The sequence below is a fragment of the Anas platyrhynchos genome, chromosome 9 (genome assembly GCF_047663525.1).
Source record: "Anas platyrhynchos isolate ZD024472 breed Pekin duck chromosome 9, IASCAAS_PekinDuck_T2T, whole genome shotgun sequence".
In the NCBI taxonomy this organism is placed as follows: domain Eukaryota; kingdom Metazoa; phylum Chordata; class Aves; order Anseriformes; family Anatidae; genus Anas; species Anas platyrhynchos.
Genome location: NC_092595.1, coordinates 18,758,188 through 18,772,314, shown reverse-complemented (window position 1 = coordinate 18,772,314; position 14,127 = coordinate 18,758,188). Strand labels below are relative to the sequence as shown.

At 47.7% G+C, this 14,127-nt stretch overlaps 1 protein-coding gene and 1 long non-coding RNA gene across 3 annotated transcripts in view; both read left to right on the top strand.

Moving 5' to 3' along the window:
- Positions 1–420: 420 nt before the first annotated feature.
- Positions 421–4,619, top strand: LOC106019813 (uncharacterized). The gene is made up of 3 exons (XR_003499036.3): positions 421–791; positions 1,386–1,581; positions 2,994–4,619. It is a non-coding gene; the product is annotated as an uncharacterized lncRNA (long non-coding RNA).
- Positions 4,620–8,815: 4,196 nt separating this feature from the next.
- PIK3CB (phosphatidylinositol-4,5-bisphosphate 3-kinase catalytic subunit beta) overlaps positions 8,816–14,127 on the top strand; it is a 104,778-nt gene continuing 99,466 nt past the window's right edge. For both annotated transcript variants that reach the window (XM_013107801.5, XM_072042519.1), the window contains exons 1-2: positions 8,816–9,081; positions 12,959–13,119. The gene's annotated coding sequence lies outside the window, so the exon portion shown is untranslated. The remainder of the gene's footprint in view (positions 9,082–12,958; positions 13,120–14,127) is intronic.

Here is a 14,127-nt window from a genome sequence, read left to right as displayed (position 1 = left end):
GCGCCCGGCGTGAGCGGGCCGAGGTGTCTGTCACCTGCACGGCACCTCTGTGTGCCGGATGCACTGCACCTTCATAAACCCCCTCCCTCTGCAACTGAGTCCTGAGCACTGTAGTTCAGGTTTAGGAATCGCTTTGTGCTCGTATGCTGAAGTTTTGGGTGGTAAATCTTCATTTCCTACCCTTAGAGCAGGAAAGTCTGCGTGTGGGCTGTTGATCTTGAGCGAAGGAGCAAGTTTGTTATTGCAAAATGTGCAAATAGAATAAAAGGGCCCGGGCCACACGAACACCCCCTTCCCCACGCTCCTTCGCTAACGCCCAGATGCTGCTTGCTGCCAGCAGCAGCGGGTGCTGGGTGCTAGCACAGCTGGAGGTGCTCACACCTCATCAGCTCCCAGGTGGATGCTCACCTTATCTATCAGCTGTCACCTTCGGGTTGAAAAGGAGCTGTGTATGCATCAAGTATTTGAAGAAGCAGTTTGCTACAGAAAGCCCCATGGGGTGGGTTCCAGGATGAGCCTACCTCTCTAGCACACGCCTGGCAGAGGGAGAGCACAGGGGTGCTGCTGCTCCTTGTGCCTCCACTGGTGTCCCTGCCGCAGGACGAGCCGTGGTGGTGGCACCTCCACTGCCAGCACAGAGGCACGGGCAGCAGCTGAATCCTCTGAGACTTCGACTGCCCAGACTTGGCAGCTTCATGGGGCCACCGTCCCTTTCTGTGCTGCCACCTGAGGACCACGTTGCAGCGTGTTATTTTGCAACAGGCAGGCCTCAGTGAGGGGAACATCATATGGTGAGCAAGCAGACATGCCTAGGTTTTCCACAGTTGTTTTTCCTTTTTTTTTTTATCTCCTGAGTGGTGAATAAAGAGGAGAGCAGAGCCGAATTGTGGAACACCCACAAGTTGAAGCAGGGAGTGGGAGCTGGATGCTCCTGAGTGAAGGTTCTCATCACATTGGGAATTCCAGGAGTGGGAAATTTTGTTGCGGTTTATCTTTATAGCTACTGTTGTATTTGTTTACAGTGCGAGCAAGACTGGGGTGTTGCTGCAATAACACAGCGTGTGAAGTAGCCCCAGGTTCTGAGAGTCGCCAGTGAAATATTTCTGTAGTGGTTTCAGGCTGTTGCCCACCCCAGATGAAGGAGAGCCTCGCTCATGAAGAACTTGCCAGGACTGCAGCTCTGTGTCTTCACTGGCACATATTGGTGCAGAACCAACAAAGTCAGCTCAGCTTCATTGTGTGAGGTGTGGGTTCCTACCACTATTGGCACATTTGCTTAATAGTACTTCTTTTTTAATAGTACTTTTTTTGTTATGTTGTGCTTCATGTCACCATGCTGCAGAGCACAACTGTCATGAGTTCACTTTTGTCCTTTTTTTCCCCAGAGAGCTGAAAGAAATGGATCATTTTATGGGCACCCCTTGCTGTGTTCCAGCTAGCAGTCAGGGAGGAGGCTCACCTACTTGAAAGCCAGGTGGGGCAGGAGTGGGACAGAAGAGATGAAGCTCTGTGCGTGGCCGTGTTCTCAGACTACTCGGAGGAGGGTGCCTGTGGATTCGGCACCAGTGGATCTGACACAATGTGAGAAGTGTTTTTCTGTATCACTTACATTGTAGCTGAAATGTGAAATGAGCTCCATGTGGCAGCAGCCAAAGGAAAGAAAAAGGGAGAGGGGAAAAAAGAAGCACTCTCCAAAAGTTTCAGTTATCCCTTGAAGCTATATTACAACATATACTCCCCTAATTGAATCAGTGTGAGAACTTTTCCCCTCCACTTAGATCAGCGCTAGTCTCTGTCCACTTCTCCCTGGAGATGCACACATTTGATACAAAGATGTGCGAGGGACACCCGCACCTAGGGCAGGCTTTTAACATTTGGTTTATGCTTTAACGGCTGAAAAGGAAATGTCAGTTCTGACGTGCCTCTTCCACAATCCATTACGATTTTCTCCCTCTTTCCTTCCCTTCTTTACAGACTTTGTGCCAGGGTGTGAGGCAGAAAAGTTGTGTCTGAGTAAGAATTATTGGGTCTGCCCTGAGAAGGCAACAGATTTATTGATTTATTTTCAGATTTATTTTCATGTGGGTTTGTTGGGAGGAATCAATAAGGCTTAGAAATGCTGGTGGTGTCTGTGCGGAGCTGTTAGCATGGCTCTGGGCTCGCTGCTGCTCCAGCCCTGCCACCCTGAGGGTCTCGATGGGGAGCTGCCTGCGAGTGCTTCCTTCTCACCTGTGAAGGGCCAGGCAACGCTCCTGAGTCCTGTGAGCCCTCAGTCATTCAATTTGCAGGGCATTTTGAGAAGAACGGAGAAAATCTGCACCTTTCAAAGTATCAGAGATATTACATGGCACAAAATTAATTGACAGCTCAGAAAGCACAAGCAACCGATACCCGAGGACACGTCTGTTCTCTAAGTATTCACATGTGCGAAACAATACGTGATCGCCCCGAACATATGGCTCTTGTATCAAGTACATGGAATCAAGTTGAATTACGAAGACTTTGAAAAGGTCCTCTGCTTAAATGTACACGTCTCTCTGAAATGTCCAGCTCAGTTTAGTGCAACAATTAAAAACAGAGATTGTCAGGAGGCATAGACTGGGGTTAGAGTTAATTCGGTATGAAAGAAATGAGTGACTGGGAACGAGGGAGAGGAGCACAAGCAGCAGGAAAGAAGCAGGAGTGAGTGGAGGGATGAAATGCTAATCGAGGGGGTAGGGAGAGCCAGGCATAGGAGGTGTTGAAGGAAAGAAGTGAAAAAAAATAAAAGGAAAAAACGAAGAAAGGATATGAGATTGGAAAGAGGGAGAGTAGTGAGAAAAATAATGTTATTTTGTTGTGTAACCTGGCAGCTTGCACTTTAGGTGTACGAAGGGCTAGAGCACACCTAAAGGCAACTACTTACATATGAAAAGTATGTGGGGGGGGGTCTTTTGGTGGTTATGTATTTATACACATGCAGTTATGTAAATGAAACCACATATTCATTGCAGTTTCTCTGAGGATCCTGCACAGTCCCCTGGAAGCAGTTTTCCCCACCCTGTGTCCGGCAGCACTGCCTCCTTCCCGCGTGCTGCGCCGTGAGCCGGGGTTTTCTGCCTCACCTCGCCTCGCCGCTGGTTTCTGTCCCGCTTTCGCAGCTCTGGAGGCCGCTGCTCACCTCCCCGTCAGCCCCTCCGACCTCAGGGCTGCCTGCCGAGTGCTGGCCATTGCTGCTTCCTGACGCTGATATTCGTGGCAATATTTTCATCACACACTGGCTGTTCCCACTCTTGTCAAATGTTTGACTGTTGAATCAGTCGGGTATTTTTATTCCATCTCTCTGCCTGTAACCTGCTGGTAACATTGCCATTCGTTTTCAAAGTTGTTGTTTTGTTTTGTTTTTACGAAAAAGTCACTGAGTTATAGTTTAATCTAAGGCAATGCTGTCTGATAGTTTAACAGCAGTAAATACTGATCAGAATCTGCCTCTGCCTCCTCTAAAACAGGCCCTTTGTTATTTTAACACCATCTCCCATCTTTGGCTTGGAGGCTGCTGAGCCCATGGGTTGCATACCTTTGCCTAGGAGTCTTTATACTTGTGCCCAGGAAGCTGTGGTCTGTGGTTGTCTGAAGAGTAACAGGTGCCAAAATGGATTTGACACAATCATCCACCTAGCTTCAGGAAGGCTGGCCCAGGGAGCTGGGAACAACAGATGGGGCTTCTGCCTCCGTCAGGTTGGTGTGATGCCCATGTCCCTAGGAGAGCTGAGCATCCTCAGGAGCTCCTGGTGCCTGCTGGCACTCCCTGCTGCCCACCCACCCGCACACGGGGCTGGCTCTTCTCAGCAGACCAAATAGACGTTTTCTGTTTTCCTAGCCAATCACAAGATTTGTTTCAGAGCTGCCCAGGGGGCCCTGAATGCGGTCCCTTGCTTCAGGTCGAGCTATCACATCCATTGACCTCGATGTCATCAAACTTTGGTTGCGCTTTCTGCAGTACAACAGCAGTCTGTATGCATGCACACAGACGGGAGCTGTGGGGTTTAAGGCTATTTGCCAGATTGCTGCTAACACAAATAACAAAAATATTTGGCATCAGCCATCTCTCCACAGACAGTGTGTTGTGGATAGCAGAAAATCCCCTTCTCTTGCACATCCAATGATTTGTTGCTGGATGTCTACCTGGCTGAGCACTCCCCTCCAGCTGGCTCCCAGGCTTGCACTTGTTCCCAGTTCTCTGTCAGTCATTCCAGCTCCATTTTGCCTTGCTTTAGAGGCTCTGCCCAGGGTGTGAGGGTGCTCAGACTCCTTCAGTTTTCTTTCATAAACTGTGGAGAGCTTCCTCTTCTCCAAAGGCAACTTCAGATCCTTCTCTGGTTGCACAGGTCCCTTGTCCCTCCAGGGAGGGCACCCTTCCGAGGAGTCCAAGGGATCAGCATGCTTGGTGATGGAAACTTTATTCCCTGGTGCTGCTGGAAATGGCATCTCTGCTTTTTGTTAGTGACCTGCATGCTTAGGTCATGTGCCCAGTTACAGCTGACTTGTTCAAATCACTTTTACTGAGGTACAAGGTTTTCTAGCAAAGGTCTGACTTACAGATTTGTTAAAAATTATATAAATTATATATATATATATATTTTTTTTTTGGGGGGGGGGGGAGCTTCCAACAATTTTTTGGACTGTTTCTGAATGTCTTTTCTGTTCTTTTACATAAAAATCTGAGTGGAATTTTACCATTTTCGCCCATCTTTCAACTCATTTTTCATAATTCTAACAGTTCTGTTATTTTGTAAGAAAAGAAACAGAAACCTGGATGTTTAATATTTAACAATGCCTTATTGTCTCGTTGCTCTTGGAAAAGGGAATGGAAGAGGAAAAACCTCCCATGCAGCTATAAACAAAGCAGAAGGAAGTGAGTTCACTATCCACGGGAAAGCACAGCTCTCCCGTGAAGGAGATTTTTATTTTATTTGAGGAAAATGCACCACTGCTGCATTGAGCGCTTCTTTCCATTAGGCTGCAATACTGAAGGTCTTGTCAGGAACCCCCAGATCTGCCCTTTGCATACCCTGTGCACCTTGATAGTATTTCTGATTAAGCTAGTGATGAAAATGGCTCATAGTTTACAAAGATGAAAGTCAATGGTAAAATTCTTATTGAATTTAGCGATGCAAACTTAGGCTTGCTAGGGAGAAAGAAATACTGTACTCTTCCTTTCCAGAGGTGTTGCTTTTAGTGTCTGCTCAGATCCCACCCATGCTAGTCCATAGTTCTCACCCAGCTGTTGCTTGGCCTCTTCAGAGCACCCTCCTCCCTCATCCAGCCTTGGGTATCCCTTTACCTTGTCTTCAGCTTCGACCTGCCTCTGGGCATTATAATGACCTAGACACCCTTACTCATAGGCATCAGCAAACCACTGGAGGTCAGGGTTGTTACCACTAAATATAGTTAAAAAAATGTAAGTTAGAGCTTTTGAGGAAATTAAAGGGACGGCATTAAAATAACCCCAATGTTTTAACAAAATGAGAGAGAAATAGAGACAGAACAAAACAAATCAATCAGATAAAAGATTCTTCCAGAGTCAGGCTGAACCAAAAGACCATTGGAGAAAGGGGTCAAAATGGTTAAAAAAAAAAGTCTGCAAGCTCAGTGATCTTTTTGAGAATAGCAGAAAAATGACAAACAGCTAAATAAAGTACAGAGTTATGGTCATGGCTGCATAATGCAGAAATGAGTCATATCCTCAGTTTTAGAGCCTTAAGTGAGTAAGAGGAGTGTGTGTAACACATCACAGCTTGAGCTTTCTTGGGGATACCTGCAACATCTGGCTCAGCGTGACTAGAGAAAGGGGCTGTGGTAGCTTATTTAATGTCTCAGGTTCGATAAAGCACACATAAAACTGCGAATCCTAATTTTATTCCCTTCCTTCAGAAGATGGCAGAAGTTAGCTGGACTTAATGCAGCCAGATGGAGAAGAGTGCTCGAGGGCTCTCTGTGCTGTGCTCCATTTTCAGGCCACCACTCGTCTACTGCTCCAGGCGGAAGAGCTGGCCCCAAACCCACTGAAATAAGTCGTTCTCTGGAGCACCCAGGTAAGCAGCATGTTGTGCTGGGGGAGGCACAGCGTGCCAGGCAGCACAAGGGGCTGCTCGGATGCAGCTGCCACGTACAAAGCGCTGCAGCCAGCACAGGTCACGCATTTCCCTTTGCGGGGGGGAAATTGTTACTGACATCTCCACGGAGACCAGCAGCAGAAATACAGGTGCAAGAAGTTTAAATTTTGTACTCAGAATATGAAAGACCTGAATGGCAGCGCTTGTTAGTTTTTGTAGTATTGGAGACCTAATACTGAAGAAAAATCCCTTGAGACTCGCTCCTGGAGCACCGAAGAGGTCAGTTCCCACTTACATGGGTTATATTGTGGCTAGGACAGGGTGGAGAACTTGCATTCACAGAGGAACCTTAAAAAGAAGAAAGAAAGAAAGAACACATGACAAATATATAAAGAGAAACATCAGATTAAGTACCGATTTGGCAACAAGAATTTCTTTTCCTGCTCTGCAAGGAACTCTACAAAAAGGAAAGAAATATTACCAATAAAATCAGAAAAGATACAAAATAGTCTTTTATTTCTCGTATACTTAGTTTATTTTGTTCCTGTATTTAGCTGCTCTGGCAGTTTATAATTTCAACATCAGGCAAATGTGAGAGTATTTGAGTAAAGTGATATGCTGAAGTCAAGAGGCTTCCTGCCAGCAGAGAAGAACTGAGGTCTGCTTGTTTAAAGGATGCTCTGAGGTGGTTCAGCTTAACCTGGTGCTTATCCCACAGCGAAGTTCAAATTTGACCCCAAGCAAATTTGTCCTTGCAGTTTTCTCAGTCTGAGGATTTCCACAGCTGCCGTAGCTGCACGGCCAACGTACAGAGTGGATTTGTGCCCATGGCCTTGGAGGGAAGGGAGCAATGGACCAGTTTGGGGGCTGTACAGACACCCTTGTGAAAGCCCACGTGTCAACAACCCGTGATAACACCGCATCAACCCACGGCAGATATTCCCTCTCTGAACGCTCCTCCAAGAGGAGGTAGGTGATGTCACTTATGGGGCAGAACTAAAGGTAGTATGAGGACATGCGAGCTCCCAGACAAGCTCCTTTTACACTGAGTTTTGGTTTTGGAGAAGATGCTGCCCTTCAGACACACATTTTCTCCTTTGGACAGTATTCAACATCTCAGTCCCATTGCTTAAGGCCCACGGTAAGGTAGTGATTATAACTTCTGTTATGAGAAAATGTTCGGGTCACAGTTGACTTCTTCAAGGTCATATCCTTATTATTTGAGCTGAATGGGAAACATTAACAAAGTGATTCCCTGGCCCTTCACTTCCTGAGAAAATGCAAATTTATCAGAACAAACACTTGATGTATGTATTTATTTATTTATTTTTCACATTGAAGATTCCCAGTATGTCAAAATATTCTATTTCCCATCCAGGAGGAGAAAAGAAAACATTGATATCTCAAAAACTTGGGTTGCGTTGGGTTTTGTGGTGATGCAAACATGCAGAAGGATATATGGTCAACCGGCCGTGTCTAGAAGTGTGAGAAGCAGTGCCCACCACAGGCAGTGACCCTGCACTGGTTTACTGGACTGACTCAGCACCACCGACTGTCAAGAATTGACCCTGGACAGGTTGGCCGAGCCTTGCGACTGCTGCTGCGCTCGTTCGGCCACACCAGCTGCGTCACCGATGGTTTCCCTAGCCATAAGCCAGAGGAAGCAGGCAGACAATAGCTGCGGTGGTAGGAAGCTTTCCAGCCTCTCCCCTGCTTCCTCCCTGCAGGAGGGGGATTACCTGCATGTCTGCTCCTCTCTGCCAGCTTCACCTTCCTGCAGTCCTCCGACTGGGGCAGAGGGAGCTGTCTTCAGAGTCCTGCAGAAATGAGATTGTTTTCAAGTTATGTTCTTGCCAGGGCACTGTTGCAAGCTCTGTAGAAACTGAGGCAGCATTAATAGCTCTACTTCTGCCATATGAAAGAAGAAGGACATTTGGCTCTAATACATCAGCAAAAGTTAAAGCAGTTTCTGCCTTCTCTGTTACACTATGCATCAACGAGAAGGTGGTAAAGTGCTTTTTTGTACTGCTTAGCGTCTGACATTTCAGCACATCTTGTAACTGCGCATGGGGAGAGCACGATGTTGCTATATTTGTACTTGCAGACTTGGAACGAGAATCATATCTGGAGAGATGTGATGTGCACATTGAATGTTTTCCAGGGGGGCTGAGGAAATCCAGCACAATGAAGTGTGAGCTGTCTTGAAACTTCGGGTTGCTAATGGAGGAAGGCAGAGCACATACCATTTCTGAAATGGAACTGAAATGGTAGAAACTTGTGCCTGGTTCTCCAAACCCTGCTTAACTGTGGGATCACACATACCATAGTAAAACACTGAAATAACGGTAGTTGCTTTTTAATTTTTTTATTTTTTCTCCAAGTTACCCTCAAAATATGTTGTTCCTTAATTTTGTCTCCTAGGATGTCAGTGTCAGAGACGGGACCTCTCTCTAGTCATTTTGGGAGGGAGATGTTGCTGTTACAAGAGCTATCTTTAAGCAAGCCAAGCTTTTCCTGCTGAGGCCTGGAGGGGCTGTGATGCAGCACCGCTTTGCTGCAGTCACCTTACTTCACAGCAGCACAGTCTCTCCCCACACTTCTGTCTCAACTGTCTTCTGTCAGATCCCTTCTTGCCTATTAGTGAGGTCTCCGGAATCACCACAAGCTTGTAGTCAGCAAAGCTACTCCTGTTGTAAGTGTCAGGGCCCTGAGGGCACTAATAGGTCCTAATTAGCCTGATCAGCTTTACCTGGAGTCTGCATCCCACACCCATGCCTGTAGACCCAGGAACCCAGTTCAGCTCCTTATGGGGCCTTCAGTCCCTGCCTGAGTCCCATGATGTGAGTGCTCGTCTCCAGCTCAGCCCCAAATGTGCTTGGCCATGGATCCTACTGATCTGGACCCCAACTGATGTGGTGATGTCCCAGCCCGGACTCCGACCTGCCTTGTCGCTGTGGATGTGCCTCACAGACTGCCACAGGGCCTGGTATGTTGGTAAAGTAGTGAGGAAGCAGCTGCCTTTCGATATGGGAGGTGGGTCCAACACCTAACCTCCCCGTCCTCCTGAGGAGGAAGCAAGTTATGTCTGGAGGCAAAGGAATTCCCTCGCGTGAGGTGCAGGAGTTCCTTCCAGGCAGCTTTGTGCTGGGAAGGTCAGGGTGTCCTAGCAGGTGGAGATAAACTGCAGAGAAAAATGGTAAAACTCTCCTCTCTGCCTTACCCGGCTTTTCAATATTTATTCGTAATTAGTGTATTTGAAAGTTGGTTCTCCCTTCTAGGTTCCTTTCTTTGCTGCTCTCTGGGTTGTGTTTTGTCTCTTTTTAAGAGTAACGTAATTTCCCAGGTCTCCTTTGCTTCTTCGTTCACCTGTGCTTTGCCGGTAGTATTTCTTCTATCCAGCAGAGGATGCTAAGGCTGCTCTTAAAGCTAGCAGGGCTGCAAGGCAGTGTGAGGGTGGCTTGCTTTCTCTCCTTCCAGGAGGCACTTGGGCTCACGCGTTTCAGATAAGCCCATAGCTCTCAGGGGCTTTCTGTCCCAGCCCAAAGCTGCTGCCCAGGCTGCCAGGGGACATGTCCCCTTCCCCCTGGCACCCAGCCCTGTTCCCTGCCTGGGCTGAGGGCTCGGGGGGGGCTGCATGTGGGGCCACGAGAGGCCATAGCACGGGTAGGTGAAAACACAGGCGCCTGGGGTGCTCCTGGAGCCAGGGTACTGGAAGCACCTCTAGCACGGCTGTTAGGGTGGGCTTTGGGTGTTTGTTAGGGGATGGTTGGGTAGATTCGTGCTGAGCTGGTTTCATGGGGTCAGACACTTGTTGAAGGAGGATCTGCTGCTGCCATCTCCTCTGCGCCTGAGAGGCCGCAGGCTCCTCTGGCAAGCTGTTGTGCTCCCAGGCCTGGCAGGGCGCGCTTTCTGTCACGTTTTGCTGTTGTTTCGCCGTTTAGGCCGGCGCGTTTCACTGAGTGACTCCATGTCAAAACCTCTGCTTCGGCCGTGCGAAAGAATAGAAGAGCTTCGTGTGCTCAGTTACCCAAGCTGTTTGTGAAACCGTGGCCGTGCCACGGGACCTCTGGGGAGCTTTCTCTGAAACTGGCGGCCACCGGCGCTGTGTGCCTGACCAGGGCAGGGCGCTGCGGAGGCGACGGCCGCGCTCGCTGAGGCGTTGGGGTGAGGGCTTCGCGCTGCCCCCCGGGCTGAGGGCACGGCGAGCCCGGGGCCGGGCCCTGCCCTGGCTCCTTCATCCCGCGGGGCCCGGCTGCGGCCGCCAGGGGGCAGCGAGCGGCTGCCGGGACCCTGCCGGGATCCTGCCGGGATCCTGCCGGGCCCTCCGGGGGTGGCGGCGGGGCCGGGCCGGGAGCGGAGGCCGGGGGGTGGCGGTGAGCGGCATCCCCGGCCTTGGGGTGCGCAGTGCTGCAGCCCTCAAATTTTCCTCAAACACGCTTTCTATCTAGCCTGTCCCAGCCTTGTCACCCCCACATGCCTCCCGCGCCTGTAAGGCTGTGCCCGGGTGTGTGAAGCGAGTGCCAACACCCCCTGGTTCCTAGGAAGAGCAGCGATGCTCCTGAGCCATGGTTGATGGTTTCTGAGGTCGTCATGCTTCAGCATCAACTCTGATGCGGTTCACTGGAAAAATGAAAAGGTCTTGAAAATGATTGAAAATGACTTGAAAATGAATGCAAATGGCTTGGCCACAGTTCCGAGGACGACAGCCTTCCGAGGCCTTGTTCAGTGGAAGGTCTGTGTCGCAGCGATGGTCTTTAAATAGGCAGTGTATTTGTTAGGGACAGAGCCACGGGATTTTGGCCTCTACTTCAGGAAAACAGAGATGGCAAGGAAGGGCTCGAGCAGGGCCTGCAGAGCCCAGCCCTCGTGCCTGTGAGGAAGCAGCGCCAGGAGCGTGGTGCTGTGGTGGGATGTGCTGCTGTCACTGCTTGGAGCTGGCAGCAGGGAATGGTAAATTTAAGGTCAGTTTCACAATGCATTAAGCATAACCAGGACTTGTCACTATCCACCCACGCTACTGTCTAGACTCACGTTAGATTATTGTGTGAAAACACGCTTCCTTTTCCTCAGATTTGAGTTTTCCACTCTTTTCATTTCCTTGCATAGCCTCACATTCAAACATGAAGACGAGTTCCCATCTACTGCATCAATCCCGTTTATTCCAGGGTATGCTTATACTGAGTCTTCTCTTATTCACCTCTTTTCAGGACCTGAAAAGTTTCAGTCTTTCACTCGGAATTTTCCCAGGCCCTGCATTACCAGCATCTTTGCTGAGAGGAAGGAGCCAACATATTGAGGGCTGGTGTTTTATGCTGAAGCAGACAGGGCTGTGGTCTCCCTCCCTCCCTAGTGCCGCTTAGCTTGCCTACCGATTATTTCCACAAGCAGTACAAGCAGCCATACAACTTCCTGTAATCTCAGCTGTAGCATGTTCAAATCTCTCAGCTTCCTACAACGATATTTTTTCACTGTTCTGTACCTTAAGCATCCACGTGTCTTCCTGGCATCTTTGATCATAACTATGCAGTCCCATGAAGGCTTTCCTAAATTGTCTGCAGTAATACCCAGGTAGATTTTGTATTAGCATCATTAGCTGTGAGCAGCAGTGTCTGAAAATGACACTGAAAAAATTACTGAAGTACAACTCTCTCTTAAAAAGCCCAGACTGGATTTTCTTATGTCCTGTAATTGAAATTTGGCTTGAAGTGTTTCTAGCTACAGCCAATAAATAGAAACAAAACCCAATCCCTCAGCCATAACTTATTCACCCATTGTCCAGCAATGTCTCAAATGATTTATTTGATGACTGTTACTTGGCCACATACAACATGGGGCGAGCAGTGGAAATGATGTTCATTAGGACAGATAGGAGCACTGATGAAAAAGCAGATTCAACTATTGCTGAATGATTTAGTGCATAGGAGACAACTGTATACTGGAGACTGAAATGTATGTTTCTATAAGGGTTAGGAGAATACATCACGATACGTGTCTTCAAACCAGCTGGCATCCAGATATTGTTACCCTTATTTAAGGTTATCCCAACAGGCCAGCTCAGACTTTCCTGAAGTTGGCTTAGGTAATGACTGTTTCCCTCCCTCCCCCATGGATTTTGTCCAGGGAAAGTAGGGAACGGCTATCAGTGGGTTTCCAGTAGTGCCCTGAGCAGAGTGTACAGCCAGCACATATGAAAATAAGATAGCATTACTCCTTATAAGATGTAGCAAAATATGGCTCATAGATATCACCACTATTTTTCCACTTATACAGAGCATTCGTCATAGGCCAGTAGAAAAACCTGCCAACCAAAATGTTTTAAGAAAGGGAACACTGTTTGAAGCCTGGCAATAAATGTTTTTTTTTTTTTTTTTTTTTTTTTCCCCTCTGAAATATGTACTGAACATAAATAAAGAAGACTCAGAAGAAACATCTAATGAGGTTTAACATTTTGTAATCATGTAGATGAATTTGTAAAGGTTTTTCACACTTTGTTGTTTAATAGATGAGCTATTTAATTAATCCTGTTCAGTTAAACCGTAGCTAAACACTGAAAACAATAGATAATGTTGGTTGAATTCACAAAAAAGCAGTAGTATAACACTAAAATGCAAATGCCATGAAATCTTTGGTTTAAAATTACTTTGCTGTTCTGCCACTTTCTTTGTTTCTTTACGATACTGTTTTTTGCTTGCCAACGAAAACATCGGATGACAATAGCCATGAATACGCAGAGGAGCTGTCTCCCAGGACGTGTAGCTGCAGCCTCTAAACCCAGCATTATGGCAGCAGTCAGAATCCACGTGGCCGATTGTTTTGCAGACATGATGGTGCTGTATTTATGTATCTCTAAACTTGTTTTTCAGGATCTGTGGCTGCCTGCGTATCATGAAGCTTGCTGCTTAACAACAGAAATAAAGCACTCATCAGACAGAAGCGATGCGTCAGTGCAAAGTGGAATTCTCAGGACTAAAGTTTATGCGAGGCAACAACAAAATCCACTGTGCCATTCTCTTGGGCAACAAAGGTAATTTGTTATGCAACATAATGAGGACTTGTGTGTGACAGACGGCAGTGGCGTTCGGTTACAGGGCATTGGCATCAACAAGCACATGCAGTGCATAGATATAAGAGAACTGCTATACACAGAGAATTCAAAAGCTTTGATTGTTATTACTGTAATTTATTTTTTCTCCGGTTTAAAACATGACAGAGTAAACAAATAATTGGGACCAGTCCTGCAGTCCTCTATGGTCTGGGTAGGATCTTCATTGTTTCCTTTTGGATTGGTCTATGTCTTAGACTTGACCATCGCCTTATGGGCCACAAGGTCAAAGCTTGCATGTGCTGTGCGTTTTACGTGGCTCTGACATATTTAACAGGTCTTCTGCCAGCCCACAGAAAGAGTACAAAGTGGGAAGTGAGATACCCTCATAACACCATTTACCAACGCCCAGAAGTCCACGACATCCCACATGCTCCACTGCCCAGAAGTCCACTGAGTCCCACATGCTGCACTGCTCCCATTGGTGTCTGTACTTCTAAAAGCCAGTTATCCTTCCTGTAGGGAGGCTGAGGTCATTCACTTATTTTGCGGATAGTCTAGCAAGTGGGCTGCATGCGGAGCTGGGAACAGAACCGTGGCTCTTAAAGCAGTGAGGTTCGTCTGCTTTTCAAAACAAATCTACCTGCTGGTGTGATTGGGCCTGGTGTTTATGATGACTTAAGCTGCTTGCTGCCTCCAGAGCTGGGGTTAGACCCAAAGATCCTGTTTGCTGACATTCCAGTGCTGTCTCAGCAAACGCTTGTGTAACTCCCTGCTGGATTGTGTTCTCCTGGCCCACACTGAATGTTTCCCTTGTTGCTCATCTGGAGGAGAGAGTCTGGGAGCAACCTCCTCCTGAGAGTTACAAGGGAGAGTTTGGGATCAAGCTTCACTGATCAGTTTACACAGGGGAAATAAGAAATCAAGGCTGTGCCATGCTGTGTGTATAGAGGAGGACTAAGCTGAAGCTGTGTTGGGAACCCTTGTCCT